The sequence below is a fragment of the Argiope bruennichi genome, chromosome 9 (genome assembly GCF_947563725.1).
Source record: "Argiope bruennichi chromosome 9, qqArgBrue1.1, whole genome shotgun sequence".
Taxonomy (NCBI): Eukaryota; Metazoa; Arthropoda; class Arachnida; order Araneae; family Araneidae; genus Argiope; species Argiope bruennichi.
This window is the reverse complement of record NC_079159.1, coordinates 115836127-115855570: the sequence shown is the minus strand read 5'-3', so window position 1 is coordinate 115855570 and position 19444 is coordinate 115836127. Positions and strand designations below refer to the sequence as shown.

The 19444-nt window shown below is 30.6% G+C and overlaps 1 long non-coding RNA gene across 1 annotated transcript; it reads left to right on the top strand.

Moving 5' to 3' along the window:
- Window positions 1–4304: 4304 nt before the first annotated feature.
- Window positions 4305–19042, top strand: LOC129984710 (uncharacterized). Its single transcript, XR_008785521.1, has 3 exons — window positions 4305–5059; window positions 13275–13362; window positions 18753–19042. It is a non-coding gene; the product is annotated as an uncharacterized LOC129984710 (long non-coding RNA).
- Window positions 19043–19444: the final 402 nt, after the last annotated feature.

Below are 19444 nucleotides of genomic sequence, written 5' to 3'. Positions count from 1 at the left end.
CAGACTATCGAAGATTGTTTGTGTATGCGAGCCTAATGCACGATATGTCTGATGCGTTTTTGAAGAAAGAAATTTTGTAGAGAGGCTGCTTGCGTAAATATCATATTGTTATTTTACCATGGTTCAGAATTAAAAAGTTCATTTGAAAATGGTCCCCTGTTTTTCTTCAAATGGGAACGTTGATGTAACTAAAATTATATTATTAAAAAAAAAGCTGTAACTCAATCTTAAGTAAATTAACAATTATTTGATCGATGACAAAATAAACTGATAATATTTCTAAATTTTTTTTTAATTAAATATTTACTCCAGTTTCCAGTTGTCCGGAAGATATCGGACATGATCACTGCTGATATAAAGTGCGGATGATTAAAAAGTTCAGTCAAGAAATATATAAGAAACACGAAGTTCGTCTAGACCAACTCCTATTAGCTCAAGATATTTTCATGATATTGTTCGATATATTGAATGCTTGCCAAACGAAAAGATATCGTAACCGTGTTCGGTATTTTGTGCTCATAGGGACGCTCGGGGCAGGTACAGTATTTTCCATCCCCCTTTCTGTATGCCATTGATCGACGGTATAGAATATATAGTACACATTCAATTCCTTTGTACGCAATAAATATTTATCATGTTCCATTTGGTGTGCGGAGACGCAGAAATAAAAGGTGTCTTGCCGAACACAATGGGATTCGTTCCCGGTCACTGGAATGTCGTGTCGATTGAATTCTTCGAAACGCCAGAAGAGAGACAGTGACGAGGTAGGAACTGGAAGTCGAATCGAGTCGTTGATCATTGGGGTGGACTCTTTCAGCATTGTACATGCGCAGTTCAGTAATTGTGTTAAAAATTCAGCCTTTGCATATGTATATTTAGAATACAATTTCATTATAAATGTTTGTACTATATTTGCTATGTTTTACTAACGCATGAAAATAGACTCTCTTACAATTGGGTTCAGGTTATGCTTTGTATGAATACTCATTATAAGAAATCTCGCAGAATGTGAAATTTATGTATACAAGAAACACTATTCGCTTTTTTTAGCAATTTTTGGAAAAATGTTCGTATTTTAAAACGTATTTGCAAATAATTGATTACATATACTAATTTTATAGCTTAAGTACTCATTTCTAATATTTGTAAATAAAACATTTAACAGTTTTGTTGATTTTAGCAGCAAAATATTTTTCAAAAAAACTTATTGGCAGTTACAAATTGCCTTGGATATGATTGGGCAAGTTGTAACTGAAGTAAGGCGCAAACATATTTAAATTTAATACCTCTTTACCATTCTTTCATTAATTAAAGTATATGAGACATTTGGCTTTTTTTATCACTTGGCTTATTGGGTATTAAGGGGTATAAGGGCTTAAAGGGTATTTATTAAATGCTTTATGGTGAAAAAATACGAAATTATAAACAAATAACATACAATTAGTCTGCATCAGATCTGAGTTAATGCAAGGAAATGATAATTTCTTCCTATGTACACATTTTATACCTGCATTTTGAGTATTATGCATTGAACACATTCTCGTTCATCAGAATTGCGAACCGCGATTGCCTTTTGGTATTGTTTTGGCTTCAGAGCAGAATGTTTGCGACTTCGATTGCTCCAACAAACTTCTGTGTAAACAAATTTGATGTTAGCTGAATCTGTCGGGGTATCCCTGCGATTCCAGCTCTTGCAAAGATATATCTACTGAAAGAGAAGAGGAGATACCAGATCAAGTGCTATGTCTGGTTCTTGACTGCTGTTCAGAATGACGCTATCTGGCCTACAATAGTCTTATCGTTGCTTCATAACGGGTTGTCCATATAATATACCTTAATTTGATTTATTTTCCGAGTTACTATGAGGCCTGGTGGTCAGGTGTCGGCTTCGGAATTGGAGGGTTCCAGGCGCAAGACCCGATTTCACTGAAGAACTGCCTTGTAAGCGGGTCTGGTGCACGTTAAATCCGTTAGGGTCCGATTCCTTCTTGCTAGTGTGGTGTGGACGTTTGGAGAGGATTTTTTTACAGAAGTTGTAAGCTAATTCCATATCATCTTAGTAGCTCTTTTTACTTTCTCGTGCACGAAGTGTATATAAAATATAATATGCAACTATTGGACATTCCGTTCGCCTAGAAAATTAGAACTAGAAATTTAGACGAACGTTTTGAACCTTCCTCGATTCGAAAAACCTATTTTTAGCATTATGTCTATCTGTAAATGCGATAATTCAAAGGCGTTTTAAGCTGGACGAATGAAATGGGTTATATGGTTTATGCATCGACTTTGCAAATGTTTATCAACTTATTTTGCGAAATCCATTCAAAGAAAGATGACCTGTTAGGCGTTTCAAGTACAAGTGAATACAGTAGCTTCAAAATGGAAAGAAATAGATAGATAAAAATTGGACATAAATATAGCATCAGTTAATGTAGATTTAAAAAAAATTTCATTCATAGAGTTGGCCGTATCGGTCTGTATTTTAAGATTCGCTTACACACAATGACTCATTAACGCAAAGACATAATGAAATTTGCTGCAGGTTTTTGCGAATGTAGTAGTAGTTCCATCCCAAGTATAAGTTACCAACGGTCTGAAACAAAGCGCATTCGCACAATGGTAACAACTTTTATATTCAAGTCCAAGATCTATATTTCATAAGTTATTTTGCAAGGCATCCTCGGCCTTACCCCAATTTAATAATTGTTTAAGGGGTAGGAGGGGAATAAGGTCTTCTTTGGAGAGAATTCAGGAAGGTTTCGAGGTGATTCCCCCCCCCCCATTCCAGCTGGATTCATTTATTTTCTCTTTTGAATCTTAATAATTTTTTACATTCCCTTAAACTTATTGCTTCCTTATTAGATAAGTAAATAAACGACTTTTCTTTTCTTTCGTTTTTTTTTAACTGCACTTTTGTTAGCCGTTTTCATGGGGTAATTCTTAGAGTGAAGGATAAGTCTTTAATAATGCATGTAAATATTTAAAATAGAAAATTTAGCTATATTAATTATGTATAAATGACGATTTATTTTGCAAGTCCTGATATATTACAATTTGCTCCTAGATTTTGTTACAGTTTCCTCATTACACAGTTCCCAAGAAGTTTGTTTGAAAAAACTTTAATCTGTAAAAAGATTATAATAATATTTTTTTTTATTTTAATATATAGGCAAAGTAAAGACACATTTTATAAGATCAATTCACTTATCGAAATATTTTTTCTCTTCTTATTAGTTAAAAAGAAGCTCGTCTTTACAAATTCTTACTACCCGTTTCGGTTGGGCATTGATGATGCTGATGTAATAGACCGACATAATGAACCATTTGAATCAAAAATTCTGATTGAAAATTTTAAGAACACTGTGTAACGTACGTGTTACGATCAGCTTTTGATCGTGTGGAACTATCTGTACTGCATGCTTTTTTACGAGTATTCATAAAAAGCGTGACTTTTTTTTAAGCCTCATTGCACGAGAGTCTAATATGTATAATATAAGTTTTGTTTCAGCAAAATAAAATGGGTCGCAGTTTTGTTGACTAGAACCAACTAAAAGTATGCAGAGTTTGATTGTGCTTTTAAAAACCTCAGTATGCGATTTGACATGAAAAGACAAACAATTACAGTATGCTATACATTATATTAATTGGTTTCTAATAATGCATTTAAATTACATTAGAATTTTTTTGTAATGATTTCCCGAAATCAGCTTTATTGTTTAGGAATATGGAGTTGGTTCCTGATTGCAAAACTGCGACTTAGTAAGTAATTTGATATACTGGTGCAAGTAAGTAAAGCATTTTTAGTAATGTAAAGATATATATAAAAAACGGCATAGGTAAAAGTTTCTTAAACTTTGTCGTTATCCTACTTGGGGTCATAAAAGCAGTCTATTATCCTGATAATATTCATAGCGTTTATTTTCGAATTTCCTTCCTGTTCTTAATCAGTATCAGTCAAAAAAAATCTAGAGTTAAAATATTTCCTTAAAATTAATTGAATTATATTTTTAATTGAATTGCTTTTTATTAATTTATAACGAATGTTTTTTTTTTCATTTATTACTTTTTATGTTCGTGACTACGACAGAATTTTAAGAATGAAAAAATGCAATTTATTGCGAAAAGTTTTAGCTACAACTCAATAAGTTTATTTTATTCATAGATTAACCGTTGTAGAGGATAGTTCAAAATTTATTTCTATATTTACTTAAAGTGAGATGGACTATCAAAGCCGGAAATTATTTTAAAAATATGATATTTGAGAAGTACTCTGCTATAACTCAGTCATTGAAAACTTATTTTAAAAAATTACAAAATTCCATGTATATCGGTGAATTTTCTGCAAATAATATGTTTGTGATTTTCAAAATCTATATAATAAAAACGGAAATAAGATGGAAAATAGGAATGTGACATCTGTGGTACTGTCTTTCAGAGCGTGAAAGCCATAAAATCCAGTCAGCAAGTAGCATCAAATGTTAAGAAAATTTGGAAGTAGTTTTGCTTGTTGTAATATTATGCAAATATTGAATAGTATATCGAAATTTTAGATTTTTGTTTCCTTAAACATGCCTCACCAGGTTCGATGTGAATGAACTTCAAATCTGCTTACCAGTACCCCCTGGTTTTGAGGAATGCGCTTACGTTGCATACTGGTACTAGAACATTGATTGAAAATAAAGAAAATCTGTAACTCTTAATTTTAAGCTCTGAAATTAAACTAAGACATACTTTAGACTAAGCTACTCCCATTTTTTTTAGCATGATGATTGTCTTATTATGCTAAATATAAATTATTCAACCAATTTTGAGTTAATTTTTGTAAGATTATTAAATTAATACACGCGCCAATATGTAATGGTTATTTTTATTAATACTTGTCTTTTTTTTCCATTCCAAAATGTGCAACCCTTGGAGATCCATTTGCTGCATATCTTCATAAATCTGAAGTTGCTGCAAATAATTATGTTCCAAAAGAGTGATCAACCCTTATTTCTCAACTTGTTAGAATACCTGATCGACTTTCTTCTGCTGCGAATGGTCTGAAAGTAGTTGTCAGGTAAAGAAATTTTCATGTATGAATTCAAAATTTTTATTTTTATTTTACACTTTCAATTCTAAATTTCTGTTATAGTGTGGACTCTCCTTTTAAGATCTCATAAAACGTGAATTTGTTGATTAGAAATGAAAAAATGCTACCAATTTTTATGCAGCAGGACAAATAATGTCTTATTATTCATAACCTCATATAAATATTACATTTTCAGTATTTGATTGTTTGTACAGTAAAGCAAAAGTCATACTCTTGCTTTTATATGAACCAATGAAACTTTGTCTGTTCAAGAAAAAGTAATATCTCCTCCTAGAAGTAAGCGCAATTAGAGCTACATTTGAACTCGTATGAATTTGTCGGATGATGCATACCCCATAAAAAAGTGCTATTTGTTGTTATACGAAGCGTATCCCCTTGCTTCATAATATCAAAACTGTATAGCTAAGAGTACTTTGCTATGAAGTTGGGACGGTATTTTTTGAAGTTGAACATGGCATTGTTTTACAGTAAGTCAAAAAAGTACCAAAAACTAATTAATGCGCGGTGAAACCATAAATACCAGTCGCTTTTGAGATATGTTCATTAAGTGTAAGAAACATTTTTTCATGCAAAGGTGTCTTTTTCATATTTAGACAATACGAAATCAATTTTTCATATACCAACACCCCGATTTTGAATGTGTATATACATTCTTCAGATTGAAATAGTCCAAATACATATAATTTTTGCATTTTTGAGAGAAGGAGTGATGAGTTATGAACAATTGAAATTTTCAATTCTTGATGCTAGTGTTCTGGATTTCATTCAATAAATTTCAAGATACAACGAATCCTTGATAATTTTCATTTTACTTTAAATTATATATTAAAAAGACAAAAGCATTTTTAAAAATACCGAAGTGTATTCTAAGTTTTTTTTTTCTTAATATTTTAAATTTGTAAGTTAAAAATGTTTGAATAGAAACTCGGTAAAATTTTGAGATCAGTAAAAGCAGCAGGACAAAATAGCATTTTAAAATATGAAACGAAAGTTTGGAAATGTTTCCTAAATGAATCGTTCTTATTTCATATAATTTCTGAAATGTTCTGATTCTTAAAAATAATTTAAAGTATTGTTTGGTGGAAACTTTGAATATGTAAATAAATTTTATTATGTTATTTATGTCTCAGTTTAAAAAAAAATAAGCATTTGTATTTCATATTTTATCTGCTACAATTTTTTTTTATTAAAGCTTATTTTATTAATTGTAGATCTTATCTAGAATATTTAATTATTTTTAAAGATATGTCTCGAAAATATTAGTTAACAATTATTTATTTTTATAATTTAATATGCAAGAAAAAGTAATGCATTTAAAATTTTTATTTTGTCATGTTGGTAAACTTAAAAAAACACGTTAATCTTTCTTAGAACAAAGTTACTGTATTAATAACTGAAGTAAAAACTTGAATGAATGACAGTATCAATGAAATGTGCTATTTTTTACATTGAAATGATTCTTCAATCTTTTTATTGTATATTTCCTGTCATTTTGAACTGATCTCTGTACAATTATATACCTGGGAATTTTTCATTATTATAAGATCGTCTGTAAGATGAAAAATTGAGGATTGAAATGGAAAAAAAATTGAAGATTATGTAAAAATAAATACGTAGATGATTTTCCCATATGAAATTTTTAAAGAAAAAATACTTTCATGTTATATGGTATATTTTCCTTGAATTTAGCATTTATAGATTACAAACGACAAAAAGAGTATCGATACTTTTTTGACGGACTGTACAAATATTGTAGAGGTGCAATATCTCTAATCTTGTATAATTTATTCATTGATATTAATTTGATTTTGAATGAAATTAACTTCAGTAGCAATCGAAATCTGTCGGCTGTCTGTTCGGTTACCCTTGTCCATGTGCACATGATAATTCAAAAAAGCAAATAGTGAAATGGATGAATATCTTATGTATAGATTTACCAGTAGAATTATTTATGTAGATTTTTATATACCCACTACAGAAACAGCATTTGCAAAGTGCTTGGTACTGAAAAAAAAAAGCATAAATGAGACCGAACCATAAAAACAGCCTTGAAAAAAAAGTCTGTATAGAAATCCCTGATTCCTAAACTTTGCAACATTAAGAAACGTAGTATAATAAATATAGCATTAGATTGAATACTCTTTACCTTCGAATCATCCAAGAAATTGTTCAATATTTAAATGTTGTTAGCATTTTTATCTTACAATTTAGAAGAAATATTAAAACTATTTTCATTAGAAATTTTGTTACATAATTTTTTGATAGTTTTTACTAAGTATTTATCTGCATATTAAGAGTAGTTGAAAAACGCATTTTTAAAAAACTCATTGCCATGATTTTTCTGCCTATCTAATGAAATAAATTTTATCTTTTAACTGTAGTTGAGGAGGGTCATCTAATTAAAAAGTACATGTGAATCTAAGTAATTTTCGTTGTACCAAATGTGTTAAATACACAGGTGTCTCTGAAAATCCTGTATGGTTCAGACAAAGGAATACAATTTATGTCACCAAAAATAAATGAATGAAATGTTTCAAAAATTTTTTTTGTCTGTACTTGTATAGAATTTAATTTTTATTTTTATAATGACATTCCCAAATAAGAATTGAAAATTAAACCTGACGATATTTAAAATACATATACTTTCAAGTTCACTTTTACAATTAAAAAATTCTTGTTTTTTTAATACACTTTTAAGGTTATGCTAACTATGCGTTGTGAATTAAGGTAAAACAAAAATAGAGATTTCCGAAAATAAGTAAGGATTTTACATTTTCTTTTACCTTCAGAAGTCATTTGGCCATGACTGAAACTAATAATGAAGATCCTTTTGCAAATGAGTGGCATATTTATTAAGGAAAAATATGAAATCATCAACAAAGCAAGTGTGTTTAGAGCATGTAAAATGCAACGGAGGGTTTTGATAAATGCAATAAACAAATTGGGTCTCAAAGTTTAGAGGCTTTCAGAAGTACATATAAAAAAAAGTGTTAATAAATTAGCATTTAGCATTCGATTACTTAAAAAAAAAAAACAAAGACAGTTAAGTAAGATTACAATGATAGACAGCATTATTGTTAATTTTAAAAAAATCCAAAACTGATACTAACCAAAAAAAATGAGCCAAATAGTTTATAAAATCAGTGTCTATTACATCCACGTTTTAGATGAATTCATTTTGCGCTGATGAAATTTATGAGTTTTTAACAACAAACCCAGACAAACTTGTTTTGGAATATCATTTGTTTAGTCACAAATATCCTAGCGGAAGGTAAAAATTAATTCTCGTAAATCGATAAATAATAAGCTCATCATGATCCGAGATGGATTATGATGAGAGATTGTGAGCAGGGATGCGAATTGAAACAGGCTCTACATATAGCACTAAAATATTGTTTTTCTTTATTACTAGGAGTTATTAATTATAAATGTTTTATTTACTAGATAATTTTTCTTTACTATTAGCATACTTATTCTCAAAAATTTGCTAAAAAAGAAATCTATTATCCAGTATATCGGCATAAGAATATTTTCTATTCTTTACTTCCGGATCAAAATAAAAGCCTCTTGTGTTTAGTCATGCTGTTAAAGCAGTTAATTATATCACTATATATATTTGAATCCGTGTTTCACAAAAAATAGAATTTAATCCAAAAACAAATCCCCCAGCACGATAGAATTTTTACTGCATAAACCTTATAAAAAACATTTCCAAAATAGCGCTATAGCCATTGTAGAAAGATCAATCAAAGTGCAAGAACTACGCTTATTAGAATCCATAATATTCAGTAACGAAAGATAATCCTCAGGTTCGATAAGTTCAAAAATTATTCCATTGAGTGCTAGTGAAGAATTTTGTCGATATAAAAATCTTGTTCTGCAAAAATAAGGAGTGTAAGTTTGAAATTGTCCACAAATGACAACATTTAAGGCAACGTTTGTTAGAAATGGTTGAGGACAGTATTGACGATTGTATGCAATGGCGAACCTTTATTTGTTGAATTGAAAGGAATCATCAATGAAAGAATTGTGGACAGAAAAGCAAATTGATAATTGATTGCAGAATTGATACTGAAGCGTCTGCCTTTGCAGTATCACTAGAGTTTGACACGTCGCCAGGAGGATTGTAATCACAATAGGGGAATCGCTTAGAGATAAAAAAAAAAAATGTTATTTTTTTTTCAAGAATAAATGATAATTGTGAAAGGCCTCGACACCTCGCTGACAGTTTCCAATTTCCGGGTGGCTTAAGAAATCCTTGATTTGATATGGAGTGCTTTTGCATTAACAAGAAGGGTATCATAGTACACATATTGAAAAAAAAATACGTATGGCTGATTTTAATCAATTTGCTTTTGATGCAAAAGCTGCGAACAAAGTTGACTGAACTGAAATAATTTCCCTTCTTGATTTTTGTATTTAGTTGACAAATTCGCCAGTCAAATAAAACTGAAAAAAAATTCGAAAAACAAATTAAATTTAAAACTGCTTCAAAAGAATCCCTAAAGAAACCCTAATTATTAAAATTTATGACTGAAGAATTTGTGATGTTTCATCTTTACACAGTCACATGAAGAAAAACAATTTTATTAGCGAAAATCCTAAATTGATTTCCTTTTGATGCTCCGCAGTGTCAACAAAACAAAATATAATTTTTTGGCTATGAAACAGCATTTCAGTTCCTATTGATACAACTTTATATCAGTTTATATATCATAGTTTTGATAATGAATTATGAAAAGATGTTCAATATGTAAAGGAAATTTAAATAAAATAACAGAAGAGTGATAAATACTGAAATTCGAGATAAATAGAATGCTTGATTAATGCAAATAATTAATGTTGATGTTGATGAGGGTTCACTAAAGCAATTAATATACTTGAAAACTTAATGAAATCGAGCATTCATATGCGCAGTATTTCTCTGTAAATATAATTAAAAATGCAAGACAGTTGAACATTTCGAACTAAATTAATTCCTTTCTGGAACGCGTTTCAAAAATTTCTTCGATTAATTCAATTTTATTTTGGAGTGGCATTCTTTCATTAATTCAAAAATATTTAATACCATGAATGGAATTTACTGAAAAGAAGGCACAAATCAATTTTTATTCATTAATAAAATTTAGGAAATAAATTAACCTAGTTCAACAACTAGAGATATTAATCTAATTATATAGCTATATAACGCTGTTTTCGAGAACCTCACAAAGGAAATGTTTAAAATGATTGCACTTGTATAAATAATGACATAACTCAAAGAAGTCTTTTGAGAAAAAATTATTGCACAAGGCCTTATTTGTGGTAAAATAACCGATATTATATATTACGTTCTCATGAAAAATTGATTCTAGAAAATGCATTTGCATTTTTGTGACATGAGCTGCGTATTTTAATGGCCTAAATATATTGTTACGAATCTGTAATGCTGCTTCCCAGCATAGTTGGTTCCACCATCGGAAAGAACGTTTTACAGTCATCTGTACTGGACGGAGTCCGTGTGTCGCGTCGGAGGTCCCGGAGCTTGGCGACCATTTGACGACGAATGTGGCGACTTTGGCGCCAAAATAGATTATTCCCGAAACATCGAGAATTTTCCCGATCCGTCCAGTAGGAACAGAGTTACGCCTCGAACGTTCCTGATTGGTTGAGAGGCTTCTAGCTCCACCTCCTGAGAAAGAGGCAGCCGCAGCCGCCAGAGTAATCGTAGTCGTGACCCAGTAGTGGTGAATTGAGTCGTAGTCGGAAGCGACAGAGAAGAGAGTCGTGGACAAGTGGAGTCGTCATCGTAGTCGGAAGAACCGACGATAAGGAACTGGCCTTCCAGAGATGAGCGGAGCAGCGACGGAGTGAAGCTAGTGCTGAACTAAGCTGTGTGCTACTGTCTGCAGTGGAGTATGTTGTATGCTGCACGTCTCGGCTGAAGATAATCGTCTTCTGTGCTGTATATAGTTGTCGTCTTTGTGTTGTCCTGTGTGTCTTCGTGTAAATAAACGTCGTTGTTTTATTTTCTACTGCCGCCTGGTGATTGAGCGTTCTTCACACCATATAACCTCCACTATTCAAACGAACCCCCGGAAATTTCGTAACAATATTTTGGAATTGAAATTGTGACAATGACCAATCTAGACGACAACTCAAAAAATATTCTCTAAATATGAATGGACTGATAGAAACCGCGGGAGTAGTTTCTACTAAACTTCCTCGTATATTTTAGAATAACGAGGTTTCGAATTTCGGTGCTGTTTTATAGGTAGGATGATACCCCTACCTATACCCGAATAAAATCGTGGACTTTATAGGTACGGCCATGAATGCTGTGGGTAGTCAGATTTTTATTTTCGGTCCCGCATTTGAGAGTTGTGTGTTTCATAAAGTAATAGTAAAAAAGCAAAACACCAGTATTTGCGTAATATTGTTTGCCACTGGTTAACAATGCTTACTAAGGAATCTTTTAATGAGATATTTGGCGATGAGTCACTGAGAAACGGTTGATATACAAGTGCAAGAAAAACGAATATATGTTTTGGACTTCTATTTACCAACCTACTTAATTCAAAATGTGACACAACTATAAATGTATAGACATCTGCTAATTTCATTTTTAAGTCATAGTATTTTTGAGTTATCGCGTATATATATATATATTTGTGCAAAATTATAGATCGACAGATGGTCAATTAAAACTAAAATTTGATACAAATCTATACTTTAAATGCAATTTTTTTAATCAAATCTTATCCATCTAGATTTTTTGTTCAATAGTTACATTACCTTGCATTCGGAGAGCTAAACAGACTCTTCTAAAAGCATTTAATTCAAAATTTACACCAACTTTTCAAATTTTTTTAAAAGTCTGTATCAAATTTTCTTCACCTAGCTCAAAGCGTTTTTGAATTGTTTCGTTTATAGATAAATAAAGACTATTCCAAAAATGATTTTTTTTCTTTTTATTAAAAAGGGGATTTGAAGCGTAGAGATTGATAAAAATCTTAAGTTCCATTTTTTTTTTTTTTTTCACGATGGCAATATTTTCTTTTCGTATACGAGAAAATCCAAACTGCCAACCTTTTGATCGAATGCGCTCAAAAATGAATCCAGATTTAAATTTCTGGCGATATTTGTCCAATTAGATAGATCTATGTGACCTGTTTCGTTTTTGAGTTTTTGTACCCATATATACGCGTCCAAATGGTCAAATTTGGTATAATCTACAATTTTGATATTATGAATATATATCTTATTTGCATTTTTTTGATAAGAAATTTTAAGTTAAGCGTGTCAATAAATGAACGTATTTCCTAAAAAATTTATTTGGTATTTAGAGATTTTAGATCCACAATTTACGTATTAAGATTATATATCTGATTTGATTTGTTTGGCAAATTCCTTTTTGAATTAATAAACGGACATAATTCCGGAGAAAATTTCGTGCAAATTTTTATGGACGTAAATATGAAATGCGAATTCATCTATATCTTGAAATTAACCCCTTTATACTTTCTTACACTAGAAATTTAAAAAAAGTTAAGTCCTGTAACTAAAGTTTTTCTTTGCCTTGTTTACCATTCGCCAAAATTTGCCATATTATGCGAATAAGTGTGGTTCTAAAATAAATAAATAATTAGAAAATAAAACATGATTTTTTATTATGAAGAGAAATATAAAAATTTATTTTACTCGAAGAGCAATATTCATGTTAATTTTTTACTTCTCAGAAAATACTTTATAAAATGTTAATAGTATACAAAATTCTCTTATATACAACTTTACATTGAACTAAAACAGAAATATCATTTTTAAGATTTCAACTATTTTTAATCTTATCTGGTTGGATATTTTATAGCTTCTTTCTGGATAAGTTATTATGTTTTAAAAATAATTTTAAAAATCATTCGAAATTGTATTAAACATTTAGAATGGCAAATGATCAAAATATCTTTTATTTTATCGGGCTAACACCACTAAGGATGATATAAACTTTTCTTTATATAGCTCTTTCAATAACTATTATTTATATATAAAAACTATCTTGAAATCTTACGTATGCTTCTAATTAAATTCTCTAAAAATTGAATGTATGCTTCTAAAATATGGTACACAAATATATACAGAAGTTGAGTTGTTTAAATTTCAATAGCATGCATCATTTATAAATTTTTATTTTCATATATTTATTTAGATCGCCAAATTTTGGATAATAGTTGACGACTTCGGACACTGACTTTGCGACTCGGACTTTCAAAGAAAAAAAATTAATTTATATATCGGTAAGATAACGATTATTTATAGTTCATTATAAGGGCCTGAATAATATTATAATGATAATAATTTTAACTGTTAACTTATATAATTGTTAAAAGTGTTGAATATTTTTTTTTATATTTACAAGGAGAGGGCACGATGTGGAAAATTGAGTTCTAAATGGGATTTTTTTATAATGGTAGTATGCCTTTAGGATATTCATTCAGCAAAATGTTAAAGTGCAATAGCCAGCCACTTACACGAGAAAAAGGACATTCTAATTTTTAGTATAGTTTATATACTTGTAATTTGCAGCTGTCGTTGGAAGTCCTAACGGAGAAATTGGGAAAGCGTCCACTCCTTGTCCGCTAGACCGCGGTTCTATCCTGAACTTTATCTTTCTATTCATTTCTTTCCAAAAGTATTTCACAATTTATAAATAATTTTAATCCATATGCTTTTAATTTTGAATGGTAAGAATTAAGAGGTGTTCAACTTAATTCTTAAATTATAACTTAATTTTTAAAAGAAAAATAATTATAAATTTGTGTTTATTTAATAGAAAAAAAATATTTAAATTCAATTAACAACTTACAGGCAATTCAATTTAATGTATTACTAATTTTAATATTAAAATTTATATTAAATAATAATTAAAGTATTTTGATACTTTATTTAATGTAACACTAATTTTAATATTATTTATCTTTTATTAATTTTGTATGTAAGCATTTCAATTTAATGTTCATTAATTTTAATTTGAGATGTTACTAATTTTTAGGCAAAATTCTGTTCATTCAAAAAGTACTGGAATTGTAGTTATAATTCAATTGTCAATAGTTAAAATATAAACATGACTAAAAGATGATAAATTATTTAAATATCTATTATAATTTTAAAATAAGAAAAGCTTTACATTCTTTTTTATTTCAATGAAATTGAATTGTTTCTTCTAAACTCAACAGAACCGTATTTGTAATGAAGATGAAAAATACCAGCTGAAAATGCATTAAATATAGCAGCAAGAGTTCCCAATATTAAAATCGAAAAGAAAGAGGAAACGGGTATTAAGTTATTAAATGCAAAGGCAGATGATTCAAGATTTTTAATAGTACAAAATGCCCCGGTAGATTGCTCAACTTTGTGACGAAATGTGTGTGTGTGTGTGTGTGTGTGTAAACAATTCTTCGATAAGTACCGTTTTGGCTTATTTATGTCATTATTTGTTGAAATATTGATAAACTTTTTTCTATGCATCTATACTTCCCTGGTCTAGCGGATACGGAGAGAATGCTCATCTGATTGCGCTATCAGAACTTCCAGCGTTAATTGCAAATTACAAGTATATAAGCTATGCTCAAAGCTTGAGGGTTACTTTCTCGTAAGTGGAACTCTTTAAAATTTTACTGAATGAGTATCCTATAGATATACTACCATTACAAAATCCCATCACAAACTCAATTTTCCAGTTTCTTGCCCTCCCCTTGTTAGTCAATGCAAATCCTTGATAAACAAAAGAAATGATTTTAAGTGGTCATAAAAATATCAAATCTTGTTAATATGCATTTATACGTGAGAAACATCATGTGAGGCTCTTAAAAGGATTTGTGTGTCGATAGTTCTTAATCCAAACGCGATTCAATCATTGTCATGCAAGTTGTTAATATTCACGAAGCTATTAAAAAATAAATTATAACCGATATAAAAGTGAAATACATCTGAGTAATTGTCATGGATTTTGAAGTGCCTATTTAAGTATTTAATGCACTTTATTGACTAAGAAGGAACGATAAATACTGACGTTTTCGTCAAGTAGTTATTTAATACTTTTTTGTATTTCCCTTCTCAATCCTGTAAAAACGAGATTTTGTGTTATGAGCATTTCTTTCAATTTGCCACCCTTTAAACATGAATATCGTGATTCCTCTTTAAATTAGTGAGTGAATTGTAATTTTTATATTCCTACAAGTTATTTAAATTTTCATTGAACCGTACTCGATGTAGCGGCTTTCTGTTTTTAGAACAGTTCAAAATTTCATCAAAATCTCTACTAAATGTACTTAAGATTTTAGTTAAGGAAATGCTTCTTTTTTTTAACACTGTATGTTCTCTTGAAAATTTAAAAATTTTCTATTTTAATGTTTTTCTCACTGTTAATTTTATTCGAACTAATTATATGTATTTGGTTTCGCGTAACATTTTATTTTTAAAAATCTATTTAGTAGTGTTTATAAGCTTTGTCCATAGATTTCGTAGACAAACTTCCTTACAATGAACGATTTAAACTATCAAAACATTAATTTGAGCTCTACTTAAGTTATCCAAATGTGAAAAGACATCAAAGGTTCAGCATGCAGCAAAAATATACTTGACGTCTTACATACATACCATCTTACATCCATATGTTTATTTATGTTAACGTCTTGTCGTAAAGCAGTAGCAAGGCTATTTTGAGAGGAACCTCATGATTTTAAACCATGGTCAGATAACGAGAACGACACCTGAGCTGGCACCCACTCTCCAAACTTCAGCATCACACCAGCGAGAGGACGTTTGGCCCCGATGTATTAACGTGCACCAGACCCGATTACTCGTCGGTTCTTCGTCGGTTCCGAAGCTGCCACCTTACCACCCGGCCACCTGGGCCTTACATCCATACGACATCCGATAGAACATTTCGCTGATGCAAACAGCAAAAGACATAATTTGTCGACTTAGATTCGTAATGAGCATTCTCTACTATACTCATTCGTAAATTTTAGGGTTGTAATTTCTTCAATATTTAAGTTTGAAAGTTCTAGTTATGCATGTTGCAAAGTAAATACTTATCCAACATGTAATGGAGATGCGATCTAATCATGAGGTTTGAATGTTTCCAATGTATGCAGTACTTTGAATTGATGCTGTCTGTCAATGAGAAATATGCCTCTGTCTTTAGGCTGTGCACAGGCTAAATATTATAGCATCACAGGAATAAAAAAGAACAAAGCGCAGAATAGAACGTACTCAGCAATGTGTGAAATTCCTTTCTCAATGCGATACTTTCTCTGTCGACTGGTGCAATTTTGTAACTATCCCAATAAGAACCAGTGGCAGTGGTCTTCCCTAAATTTTCTCGCATACTTCTCTAATAAAGGTGTTATCCTAAAGAACACTTTGCATAGCTTTGGTATATAATACTTACGAAATATTAGCCTTTGACGTGAATTTAGCACTTTTACTGAATCTATCGTGTCATTCTTGCCGAGTTTTTTGGTGATTAATTCGTGTCATGAGGGTTAATGGTGTCCTATAATTGAATTTGTGTTTTTAAACAAATTTTTCTCAACCGACTGAAATAAAAATTTGGCGCAGAATCAACTTGTAGTCGCACAATAACATACCAAGTTTATATTTAAATCATTGCAACTTCGAGTTTTCGAGTTTGCATGTTTCTGAAAGTGATTGACCGACTCGTTGATTGACAATCAACTCGTTGCATTTGGCTCAAAATTTGGTTGGAGTTTACACTATATACATCAAATATGTGTACCAAACTTATCTATATAGTTCTCTTCATTTTGTACTTACCCTGTTAAATTATAATAGACCAACAGCTGGACCAATAGACTTCTTCTAATCAGATTTTGCCCAAAATTAGTTAGAAATGTAAAAATGTTATATAAAGACCGTTTACCAAATTTCATTCATCTAGATCAAAGTGATTTTGTGTTATGCTTATCACAGACAGATTCACGGATGGGCATTTTCCAAAAATATGTTGTTTTTAACTCGGTGAGGTCTAAAACGCGGAGATGCGTCAAAATCTCGAGTTCGGGTTATTTTTTTTGACGATGTCTATATTTTCTCTATACTACGCATACGAGAAAATAGATATTTCAAATCGTGAATGATAACATCTGGAACGAATTCTTAGAGCTTCGTATTAAATCTCACACAATTCGTATAGAAAACGGGCTTTGTCTTAGATTGTGTTTTTTTATAGTAATTATGCAAGGTTGGTTTTTATAATAATTATGTGAGGCCTGTGTGGTGTTTTGTTTATTCGGATAGTTTAAATCGTGAGACAAGAAAGTCAGACAGATGTATCTTTTAAATGACGAAAGGCTTTGTCTTCGCATTCAGTCATGACAAATCAGGCGTGACAGTGCCCCACGTAAGAGATTCAAATCTTTTATTTCTGCTTGCGAGAGAGATTTCATATTCTATTTTTATAGCAGAAGACACGATGTGAGTTGCAAAGTCAATAAAAGAATTATTCGTGTTCTTTTGAGCACCATGAATGCTGTTACCGTAAGCATAGTCGTTTCTGAGTAGCGTCGCCATTTTTGGCTTGTAATTCTTGAATCTTCGTTTCCATGAAAAGTAGGTGTTGCTATTTGGTAATTTCAAATTTTGTGACTGTAGCCGTAACTGTCGTATCTGGGTTTATTGGTGTAATATCATTTCGATAACATTTTGTATATAACATACGCATTTAAAGTTTTATTTCGTCATGTGAAATGCTATTTTCTCTAAGATGTCATATTTCGGAAAACTTTTATATAATATTCCTGTCTCCTTATTTAATTTTAAAATGGATTCTCTCTATATATATTTTCCTTGATTTTAAACGTTTATAGATTTCAAGCCATAACTGAAAGTTTTTCAAGTTTATTTTTTATCTGATTGTTGTATTCGTGACACAAGTGGTTCTAATAAATCGAAAAATATTTTTTGGCATTTTCGAAACCGATTAACATTTATGTCACTTCTTCACTTTGATCTGTTTTGAACTGTATTTGCCCCATCTATATTCGATTAAGAATCGATCGTATATTTATAAAGTATGAACACATAGAAAACTTTCTTTGTGAATATTGAACCCTTTCGCCGTCTTCTCCTGTCCGCGAAATTTTCTGTTTTTCGCCGCATTAGAACAAAGAAACTCAAACAAGTAAACATTTACAAAGCGTTATAAAAGTTTTAAAATGTAGAATGACGCTTGAAGGGTGTTATGGCTGGCTACCTTGTAGAAGTTCCACTTGAACGCGCTAGACGCGTTACAGACGACGAAGAGATTAAATCAAAATCTTAACTTATAAATTTATAAAACATTTTTATATTCGTTATCGAGTAATCCCGCTAATTATCAATTTTCATTTAAAGAAAACTATTAGAAGTAGTTATCGAAATTTCTTATTTATTTCTTATTCATTTATGGTGTGAAATTCTGTCCGATATTCAAATTCAAAGATTTTCTTGTGCAAAACAGCGTCTGGACAAAAGAAAAATTCACGAGATTTTGATACGTTTGTTGTGAAAAAACGAATTCGCTTTAAATAATTTACCTTTTTATTTATGTTCTATATTTCATATTTTCTTCCTGTTTCTATATTTCATATATTTTGCTAATGCTGTATATATTCATATTTAGGTACCTTTTCGTTTGCACCGAGTCTGTTTTTTTGGCCGTGTGAGGTGCGAGGTCTAATTATCACATTGATATTCAACAAGGAAGTCTACTCATACCAATAGCTGTCTATTGATGATGGAGCTTTGGGAAGTTGGAAGTCAAATTGTTGGAACTTTTCCAAGAACTATCAACTCATTGTTTTTTAATAACTGTGTATAAAAAACACTCCATAATCTTAAAATACAATATTACCATGCAGGTTGGTCAGCTCGGCTCGGTGAAAAACTTATTAATAACTTGTTATGAAGAAATAAATTTGTCTTAACGAGAACAGAGCATTGCTGGTAATGTTTTTTTAAGAGTTCTAGACCAGTGATCGATATCTAGCCCCCGTGCATCATTTTAGCGAAATCTACAGAGGCCTTATCTGTTATTTCAAGATTATTTTATTTTGACTCTTAAAAATTACATCTGAATTATATGTACAGATGCTACGGCAATAGTGTGTATGAATTTAAAATGACTGTTCAGGACTTTGTTTATGATTGAACTTTGAACTTATTCACTGAACTTCACAGCTCAAAAGTATGAAGACATTATGATTTGTGGTTTTAATGTTCTTATCTGAATGATGTAATGATAACTTGTGCTATATTTTCAAATATAAAAATCGCCTTATTGCGATATCTAAATAATATCGCGTCCCCACAAAA